General features: G+C 44.5%; 1 long non-coding RNA gene across 1 annotated transcript in view; it reads left to right on the top strand.

Annotated features, from left to right (window-relative positions):
• Positions 1-1,040: 1,040 nt before the first annotated feature.
• LOC148223572 (uncharacterized) overlaps positions 1,041-9,813 on the top strand; it is a 100,318-nt gene continuing 91,545 nt past the window's right edge. The window contains exon 1 of the long non-coding RNA XR_015803784.1: positions 1,041-1,343. This is a non-coding gene — a long non-coding RNA (uncharacterized LOC148223572). The remainder of the gene's footprint in view (positions 1,344-9,813) is intronic.

Genomic DNA, 9,813 nt, shown 5'->3' with positions numbered 1-9,813 from the left:
ACCCACAAGGACTAGCAAAGCCCATCTTGAGGACTAGGAGAAGTGGTGCTGGTGGCTGAAAGGATGAAGAGCCATCAGGGAATTTTGGGGGAGCACCGCTCCCTTTGAGCTCCTGTCTGGAAAATAAGAGGAGAGAAAACTGGGTTATGCAGGCAGAGGGTTTGTACAGAAACTCAGGGAGTTTTCTGTAGTGGTGAAGTCAGGGCCCCAGCGTTGCAGGAGCAGGGCTCACCTGTTACTTGTGAAGTGCTGGTGTCAGTCAGGTCACAGTACTTGTCACTGTCCTGGAGCTGTGCCAAGCCAGGGGATAAAATACCTTAGGCATCAGTGAGAGATCCATCTGGGTTTAGGAGCTCTCAGAGTTCATTGAACTGATTTGCCCCTTCTCTCATCTGGCAAGGTGCTTTTACAATGAAATTTTATCACAGACTTTGTATCACATCACACTTACTATATCACAGATTGAACACCTTCTATTTATGGCTGCTTGCTGCTTCCACCTCTTAGAGGGCCACTTCCAACTAGCTTTAAAGTTGATGTGCCTGAAGTGGGAGATTTTTCTTAATGACAGTAATTAACCTCTGAATTGCTGACTTCACCCTTGGTTATTCCTTTCTGCCAGTGCATTTTTGAGTGTGTGCAAATGATTATCTATAAAAACCAGAGAGCTGTTAATCCATGTACTTGCATGTACTGCATAGCTCTTTTAGGGTGCAAGGATAAGCACATGCATGCCCTAAGGATACATTAGCTTTTTTCCCACTCGAACAGACATTTTTGCATTATAATCCCAATTCCACGTTTAGGTGTCAAAGCACATTGTCAATACCTTTATTATAATCTTTATTGTAATAATAACTATAATATTCACCTATTTCACTAAAAGAATGCTGTTGAGAACCTGATAATTTATTTAGGGCTTGAAAGAATGTTCAGAAGGTTAACTTCTCCCCCTTTTATAAAGTAATAGTTGGGAAGGGAGGGCTGATCTCTGTAGCAGGTACTTTAATGGATTTTACAGAGATGTGATAATACATTTCTGTGCCTAAGGAACAGATACAACTTATCCTGAAGTCAGTGAGTGGCAGCCTGAACCTCAGAGGTCACCAGTACTGCAGCTCTCACTGGAATGCCTCATCATATATGTATGTACAGGTCAGGTGTGTGCATATGTGTGTGCTGACATTGCTATTAAATTTTACAGAACACGTGATGTGGAGCTTGTGCTGAGGATGTGGCCTGATGCTGGCTGAAGGGTCTGCAGCTGACACTTGTACTAACATACAGCTCCTTCAAACAAAGTTAACAAGCTGAATTGCTTTGAGGATAGACAAATGAAAATGGTGAGTTTCTGTTGTCTTGGTGCTTGGCATCCTGCAGCTGGACTGAGAATGCTGTCATTGTGCCATGAGGCCAAGACCAGATTATCTGTGATCTTCAGCTTTTCTAAAACCACTCAGGAGCTGAGCTGGCCTTGGGATAGTACACGTGGTAATTGTTTTAAACTAAAATAAGATTGATTTAGATTAGATATAAGGAAGAAGTTTTTTACAATGAGGAACAGGAACCTGGAACAGTTGCCCAGAGAGATGATAGATGCTTCATCCCTGGTAGCATTCAAGTTGGATGGGGCTCTGAGTAACCTGGTCTAGTTGAACATATCCTTGGTCACTCCAAGGGGAGTTGGACTAGATGGCTTTAAAGTCCCTTCCAACACAATCTATGTGGCTCTATGATTCTGTAGGTACACTGAGCCATGGACTGTGATGAGGAGGCACTCTTTGGTCTACCAGCAGATTCACAGTGTCTGGGCTGATTGGCACTGCTGAGATAACTAAAATGCTGCTGAATCCAGATCAGTCAGTCTGTTGGCAGAGTAAAACACCTGGGGACTGTACTGCTGTCACTGGGTTTGAGCATAGCAGAGACCATGGCTGGGAATCTCTTTGAGTGCTGACAGATGTTTCATCTTGCGGTGGATTCCAAAACAATCAACATCTATTCCCCCCACTCCTTCTCCCCACCCCTCCAGAGTAAGCAGCAGCAATAAAAAAATAAATACACAAGGAGATGGGATGCTGGTCTGTGATACCTATTCCCCTCTCTGCCCCTCTTTTGGCTAGCTGAGCTATTTGCCTTTTTATATTTTGGCTTTACACTGCTGGTGGGAATGTACATTCCTCATGATTTCAAACAGCTGGATTCTGTATTTGAGAGATCAGTCTCCCAAAATTAAATCTAGATTTATGCAAAATTTACATAAACATGAACACAAATATATAAATAAATAAATACAAAAGCTTTTAAGCACATCCCCTCGCTTCCTATCCCTTCTCATTGGAGAGGGTTTCTGGGTATCCCAGATTAACTACTGAAAGGCCAGAAAAGCTTCAATGCAGCAGTGTTTGATTTCTGGGAAAGATCCCAACAGCTGGACTCTTCTCTGTGGGATACTGTGCCTGGCTTTGGAAAGAGCCCCTGGCTTTAAGGTCCAAAGGAGGACGGGGAGAAGTGTGTGGGTGTGAGATGTGCTCATGCACAAACACAGAAGGATGTATCAGCTTCTGATTGCACAGCCTAACAAACAGGGGTTTGCTGGTAGGGATTTTACTTCTATCTTTTGGGAAGGGGGAGGGGAAAGTAGAGATTTCTCCCCCTCCCCCTTTCATCATTCATAGCAATCTCAAGCTTCCTGTATTTGAGTAAATAATGTTATCATCAGTTTCCAGAAATGGTTTGGGACAAATTCTTCTTAGAAGTCCTTCCCACGCAGTTATATTTTGGTGTCCTTTATTTCCCAGGCAGGCAGTGAGACCTCATGGTTAGGCTATATCAGTTTCCCCTCCCCATCCATCAGCTGTCTCCTCTCCCGAGATAGGACCACCTAATGTGAAGTGTTGTAATGCTGGCGGAATAACCGTCAGCAGACTTTGCCATGCCATGGTTGGGAGGGTGCGGGTTTCCACTGACAAAGCAGGCTTTGAAAATTGAAAACAGCAGCTAAAATTTATTTAGCATTTATTAGCATAAAAGCTCTCAGAATCTGTTTGTAAGTTGGCTCTCTGAGATATGCTGAGAGTCATACACATGCCTGGAGCCTGACGGTTTTGCGTGACACCGCAAGAGAAACCACAGCTCACTCAAGATGTTTTGCAGTGGGGAGAGGCTGCTGCGTCCAGAGGGCAAGCCTCTTCCCATCCTCCTAAACACAGGTGCCTAGCAAAGGTCTGACTTGGTGTCTGCACAGCCTGGCTGGCCAGGTCAAGAGCCTCAACTCCATCCTGAAGGCTGTAATTGTAGCAAAAAGATTTCTGTGAGTCAAGCGAATGATTCAGCTGGCCTCACCTGCAGCTGCTGCCCTGGGGAGCAAGGCTGACTGCCTCCTTGGGCTGACTGTGGCACCAGGGCTGCAGCCACCTCACCCACTCTTGCAATGTACAAGATAGGCATCGGCTCTGGCCAGGACAAGTGTGAAACAGGCTTGTGTCAGAGGCACAGCTTCTTCCTATGGATGTTAGAATGGGCCACCAGTCTACAAGCCATTCACACCTCTCTCACCTCTAGCTGCTGGGCTGTGGCCCACACTCCCAGACAGCATTTTTAGAATAACAGATTCATAGAATTGTTTAGGTTGGAACAGACCTCTAAGATTATTGAGTCCAACAGCTAACCCAGCACTGCCAAGTCCACCAGAAAACCAAGTACCCCAAGTACCACATCTCTATATCTTTTAAATATTTCTGAGTATAATGACTCAACTGCTTCCCTGTGAAGCTTGTTCCAATGCTTAATAACCCTTTCTGTGAAGAAATTTTTCCTAATATCCAATCTAAACCTCCCGTGGTGCAATTTGAGGCTGGAGAAGAGACTGATGCCCAACTTGTTGCAATCTCATTTCCTCCTAGGTGTTTCCTCCTTATTCCAGCCACAAGAACACATGCTAAAGGCCTTGGCTTCATGATGATAAGTAACAGACAAGGGCCATGGATGAGCAAAGCTCCATGGTTGAGAGTGTAGGGCAGAGGGCCATGAGATCCCACACCTTACACTCATTGTCCTTTGGAAGTCCATGAAGAGTTGTGTATGGAGTCTGGCCTTGGCTGCTTTGGCTGAAAGTGTTTATGGAAACTCCTATTAACACTGAGCTCCCTAATATGTCCTTAATGACCATAATTATAATAATTAACAAGATTACAGGTGATCCTAGGCTCGTGTGTGCACAAATTGCAGGCTCATTGAAGATAGCTAAAATTAGGACTACATGAGCATGGCACACCTTGGATGGTCAGTATGTGGGTCAGCATAGCAATGAGAGGGAGAAGAGCCTTCAAGAGAAGAAAAATATTATGAATTTCTTTTTGTTAGCTTTTGGTGAAAAGTAACCTAAAAGGGTGAGCTGATGCTGTGAGTGTGGCTTAGGAAGGATCCTTGGCCTTTTTTGTGGCAGGATGTTTTTCCACAAAAAGGAACAGCTTCTCTGCTGTTCAGTGCCATGTTTCTTAGCCAGCAAGCCAGAATAGAAGGAGGAAATCTTGGATAAGGGATGTCTCTGCTGACTTGAATCTCTACTTTTGATGAGGATTTTGCCTCAATTGGCTGTGTTCCAGATTTCCAATGAAAAAGCCCCTCTGGTCTCATCCAGATGGCAGGCTCAGGTTCTGCAGCTATGCCCTCCCGAGGTGTTTCAGCCGCAAGCTGTACAAGATGTGTGGAAATAACTACAAACAAAAGCAACTTGCTCTTACATTCTCTCTTTCCTGCCTGTTTGCAATTTTGATTGGATGGCAATGCCTAGAGAAATCAACTCAGCCTCTGTGAGGGATGGTAAGCCTCAGAATAGGGCATAAAACCAGCTGATATTTTAAGACAGATGATTAAAATAGACATCTGCAAGGCTCAAAGAGTACAGCTGCTAAATGCAGCTTTGAGAGTTGAATCAGCAGATTCAGGTACAGCCGCTGTCCTAATGCATTTCAACTCTCCGTGTTATTTTGGTGCACACATTGTAATGTACATTGAGATGGTGTACTGGGCCTCACATAAATTACACTATTGAATACAGCATACCTGGTGCTCCTTTCAAATATAATCTGGTGTCATATGAAAGAGGACTGTCATGCTTTATTTTCCCATTTCAAAGGAGCCAAATACATGTAGCTCATCCCAGAGTATCTTTTCACTGTCCGCTCAGCCCTCTTCAAAGGACACACCTATCCTGCCATGGTGGAAGAGTTTAAATCTTACTAAATTGTAATTGTCAAGAGGGGAAGAATGCAAAAATTTGAAACCTGATGGGAAATGTTAAGGGGAAGAAGCCCATGAAGGGATGTTGTTAGGCAGGAGGGCTCCTTTCATATTTCAAGATCCTTGCACCATGAAAGAAGAGCAGATACTTCAGTAATGTTCAGGACCATACAGCATCCACAGATGCATCTATAGAGAGACAAATCCTATGGATTATCCCAACACTCTTGACAGAAGAGAGGATAATTACTTCTAATTCCTTTGGAGAACTGCAGTGGGTTTTTCCTGGGGGTTCCCTGGGAGCACTTGTGTTGGGGATGTGGTGTAACACAGTGTGGAAGCGCTGGACTTCCATCCCTTTGCTCTTTGTCCTGCCTGGACTGGTTGTGGTGGCAGTTTAAAGGGGGATTAAAACACAGAATTGCCTCCCTAGTCCATTACCCAAGAGGAAATCCCTCCACTGAGAGCCCTGTGCTTTGATCTGTATTGTGAGAAGGTAAATTATGCAGCTGTGGAGAACCATCTTGATAAGCTGGCCCAAAGAAGCCGTGTGTGGGCTTTGCAAACCATGATATTGGCCTTCCTTTTGAAGTGGAGCTGACTCCCTGGGGTTGGTCCTGTGTAAAATAGGTACTTATCCAATACACTAGGAAGTGATTGTCCTACAATTAAAGTAATTCCAGATTGTACAGTTGCTGACCTATGCCTGGACGCTTGAGGGGCAACTGCCTGCCTGTGGGCTGGCTGAAGAATTGTCCTATGGACACAGCTGAACCCATTTTTAACCATGGGTGTTGCTCACAGCAGAGTCACAGCAGCTGCAGGGACCAGGAAGCCTTCCTGGGTATTTTTCATTCCTGGGAGAAAAAGCCATGCAGCAGTGACAACCAGCAAGCTCCTGGGCTGGGTAGTCAGAAGCCAAGCCCAGAATGCCTGTTGCCACCAGGTGCCTGTTGTGTCCTTGACGGCTCCACAATTCCTTGTTGACATTTTGGGTTGTGTTCTCTGGTATTCAGGCCTGCTAAGGACTGGTGGGAATTTGGAATTTCCTCCTAAAATAGTCTGGACTTTGGACCTGGACTGCCTGGTGTCAGCTGTGTTTGCTGTGTTCTGGAGACCTCTGCCCAGTGGGTGGCTGCTCCCATGCATGGTTTGCTGACTCCTTTGGAGATAAACTCTTGGGGCAGGGACACCAGCCCCTTGTGGGCTGGGGGCAAACCAGTGGGCACCAGTGTGCACTGGGGGTGCAGCAACAGGAGCACTGATGTGTAGGAAACTTCCATAAAGGCTCATGTTCCTGAGAGATGTCTCCCTACAGTCATGCACAGCCTAGCTTTCTGTGCCATGTGCTAGAGGCAGCCTCTTGCCATCTTTCTTTCACCTTTTGAATGTTCACATTTGATATGCTGTCTTGAATGTTCATTTTCCCTGCCTTATTTTTGAATTCTTTCTGTTTTTTGTTTGGAAACAAATTTTCTGTTACAGTTTCAGCTACACAGGCTTCAAGACACTGTTGAACTGCTGTAAAAAATTCCCATTTTGACTCCCACCCTGTTTTTACCCATTTTAGGATCTCTTGCTTTTAGCCCAGTGAATATTAACTAGGAATTTTGATATAATTGTGCCTATTTCTGTAAATAAATTTGAACAAAAGGGAATGGTATCCAGTGTTGCAGTTTTGTCAGAACATGGATTTCTAAATATTTACTAAATTAGCAAACTAACCAAAACAGAAAAAACTCCCCCAGAGAGGCTGGCAGCAATGTTAGCTAGTGCTAAGTGTTCTGCTGGAGCAAATGCACTCCATGTCCTTGGGGATATTTGGTGTCTGCAACAGGAACTGACAGATGGTGATGTCAGAGGAATTCCCGTTTCATATCACTTGGTGCCAAAAACACCAACTCAAGGGAAGGGCTGGGATCATGCTCCTGCAGAAGTAAGGTTTTGTTGCAGAGAGCATTCTACAAGTGCTGACTGAAGTAACTCCAGGCCTTCCAAACTCACCCTTCCTTGCAGAGGGTAGGCTGGCACCTGCTTGGCATTGTTGAGCCAGGAAGGCAAAGGAAGGCACAGGGCAATGTGGGAGCTCTCCCAGCCTGGCTGATAGAGCCTTGCAGTAACCATCAGATCACTGTTCCCTTTCTCTGAAATCCTTATGCTTTCCTAAATTATTACCTTCTACACCTGAAATTTTGTGTAAAATTGAAAAGGGACGAGCTCACAATAACTGAAATCATCATAGCAAAATAAATTCCTAGGAGTGAAAGTGAAAAATTAAATCATGGCAAATCCAGCCTGGAACAAAAGTCAATTTCATAGCAATCCAAGGGGATACACAGTGACACAATTTGACCAAAGTGAAGTAATTAATCAGCAGCATGGATGGAAACTACAGGGAAAAGCTAATGCCACACACACTCAGCCTATCCACTCCCTTCTTTCTCCATGATTCCCTAAAAGGAACGTCCAGCCAGCCACATCCCAGGGCTGCCCAGTGGAAGACAAGGCTCAGGATCATGGTTCATGGTGGGAGTTAGCTGCTCCTTGATGTTTCTGTTCAACTGTGGCAGGGGAGAGAGGACTTCACTCCTTCCTTCCTACTGATTTAGAAGACACCTGATCTTGGGGCTTATTTCTTGAAGAAGAAATTCAGTGGGGAATTTTGGACCCTGAAGTGAACTCTGTTTCTGTCTGCTCCCTTCAGTGGGTGATGATATCAGTTTCATAATCACATGGCATTGCAGTATACTGGCAAAAATCTGATTATGATTTGACACTTACAGAGCATACAATATTAAAAGTTATTCTTCCCCTGTTGTCTCTGTTTAATTGCAGTTACCAAAATAAAAAAAACCAAAAACAAACCAAACCCACAACAAAAACCAGGAGCAAATTCCTGTTTTACAAAGGTCCTGAGAGCTGTAGGAGTAATGGTCATGTTTCCTGAAAATCCATGGCTATCTCAGGGGAAATTTGTTCATGTCAGAATCTTGTGACAGAATGAACTGTGAAATTTTGCAGAATGACTCTACCTTTGGTCCTTGGATACATCTTGTGCCCTGGTTCTGGCCCCAATCCAGTACTAGGCTGCCTGAGGGTTATAGAACTTGGTTTTGAGTTTTTGGACAAGGGCTGATGACTTTGTAGATTGCTTGGGACAGTGACCTTGGAGAAGTATTGTTGTAGTAGCAAAGCTGGAGGGATGTGTACACAATGCAGCCATTAGCAACCAAACCTAATCAAGGTCTACAATGACCATCTCTACAGGGCGAGGAAATTTAGTTTCCTCCTTCACCATCTTTGCTCTGCTTCATCAAGTGTCTGTGGTTTAGACCACAGTTAGGCTTGGAGAACACAGGAAAATATGCCTAGGTGGTTTAACTGGATTAATGTAGTCCCTTGAGAAATAACCACTGAAAAGTCAGCCACAGTGATGGTGGCTGCATTCTCACTCCAGGCTGGATTAGTCAGTTTTACCTATCCCCAGCACACCCCAAACCTGCAGAGACAACCCGTGTGTCTGTTTCTGAGACTCATTTTTCTTCTGAACAGCTATTCCTACGTCAGTGAAGTCAAGCAGAAATTATACTCCTCAACACTTCTGCTATTCCCTTCTTCTCTTTAGTACTTCTTTTTTTTTTTCAGGAGCTGAGCTTACCAGTGACCTAAAATGAACTTTACCTACAGCATTATCTCACTTCCTAATCAACAACAACCAGCATCACAACATCCTGACAGATCCTGCAGACAGACTCTCCTGCTGGGGACAGCCCCTGCTCTCACACCGGCTGCATCACAGCTCCTCTCTGCTGAGAGAAAATGCAGAGCTGCCAGCAGAACCCAGATTTAAAGCGGAGGTGCCAAGAGATTGAGTGCTACGGGGAGGAAAACGAAATATTGCTTGCCTCTGCCTTTGCACAGCTGCTGTTTTCTAGGATGTGTTGACTTAGGAAAGTCTTTCTTTGTGTAGTCCTCTTTCAGATGTTGCTTAAGCGCAAATATGGGCTGTTAGTTCAAATTTAGTAACAATCAAGATTGATGGAAAATCTCATAGTAGGATGTGACAAAGAAATTCAATTACATACATACACTTGATTTCTATGCTAATAAGACTTACAGTAGTGCTAAAGAAACTGCATTCTCGACTACAGTGGCAGCTGGGTTTTGTCACTGAATACTGTGTTGGCAGCATACTAATGACTCATTTCTGACTGCCGACAGCTTCTCAAGTGACTTTGTACAGTGATTTAAAGCCTGGTGCCAAGCCCGCAAGAGTCATTGCTCCACTCCTGGGACCTCTTTGAAGACGGTGGAAATTATGCTGGGGAGTGCAACAGGGTCAGGCTTTGGGTTAGCAAGCACTGCGATCAACTTCAGCAAGGCTAGGGTCAGGCAGATAACCTGAATTTGCTTTCTTACCTGAGAAACAGGTGGTATGAATGGGCTGCATTCATGCTGGCAGCTGGCTTGAAAATGGTGCATGTTTAGCGGGTGTTTTTTGGAGCAGGAAAGGGGAAATTAAGTAAAAAATAGTGAATTTGCCTGCAAATTTCAAAGAACATCTCTTTG

The sequence above is a fragment of the Sturnus vulgaris genome, chromosome 5 (assembly GCF_052056855.1).
Source record: "Sturnus vulgaris isolate bStuVul1 chromosome 5, bStuVul1.hap1, whole genome shotgun sequence".
Lineage (NCBI taxonomy): Eukaryota > Metazoa > Chordata > Aves > Passeriformes > Sturnidae > Sturnus > Sturnus vulgaris.
The sequence above is the reverse complement of the archived record's forward strand: the minus strand, read 5'-3'. Positions and strand labels throughout refer to the sequence as shown.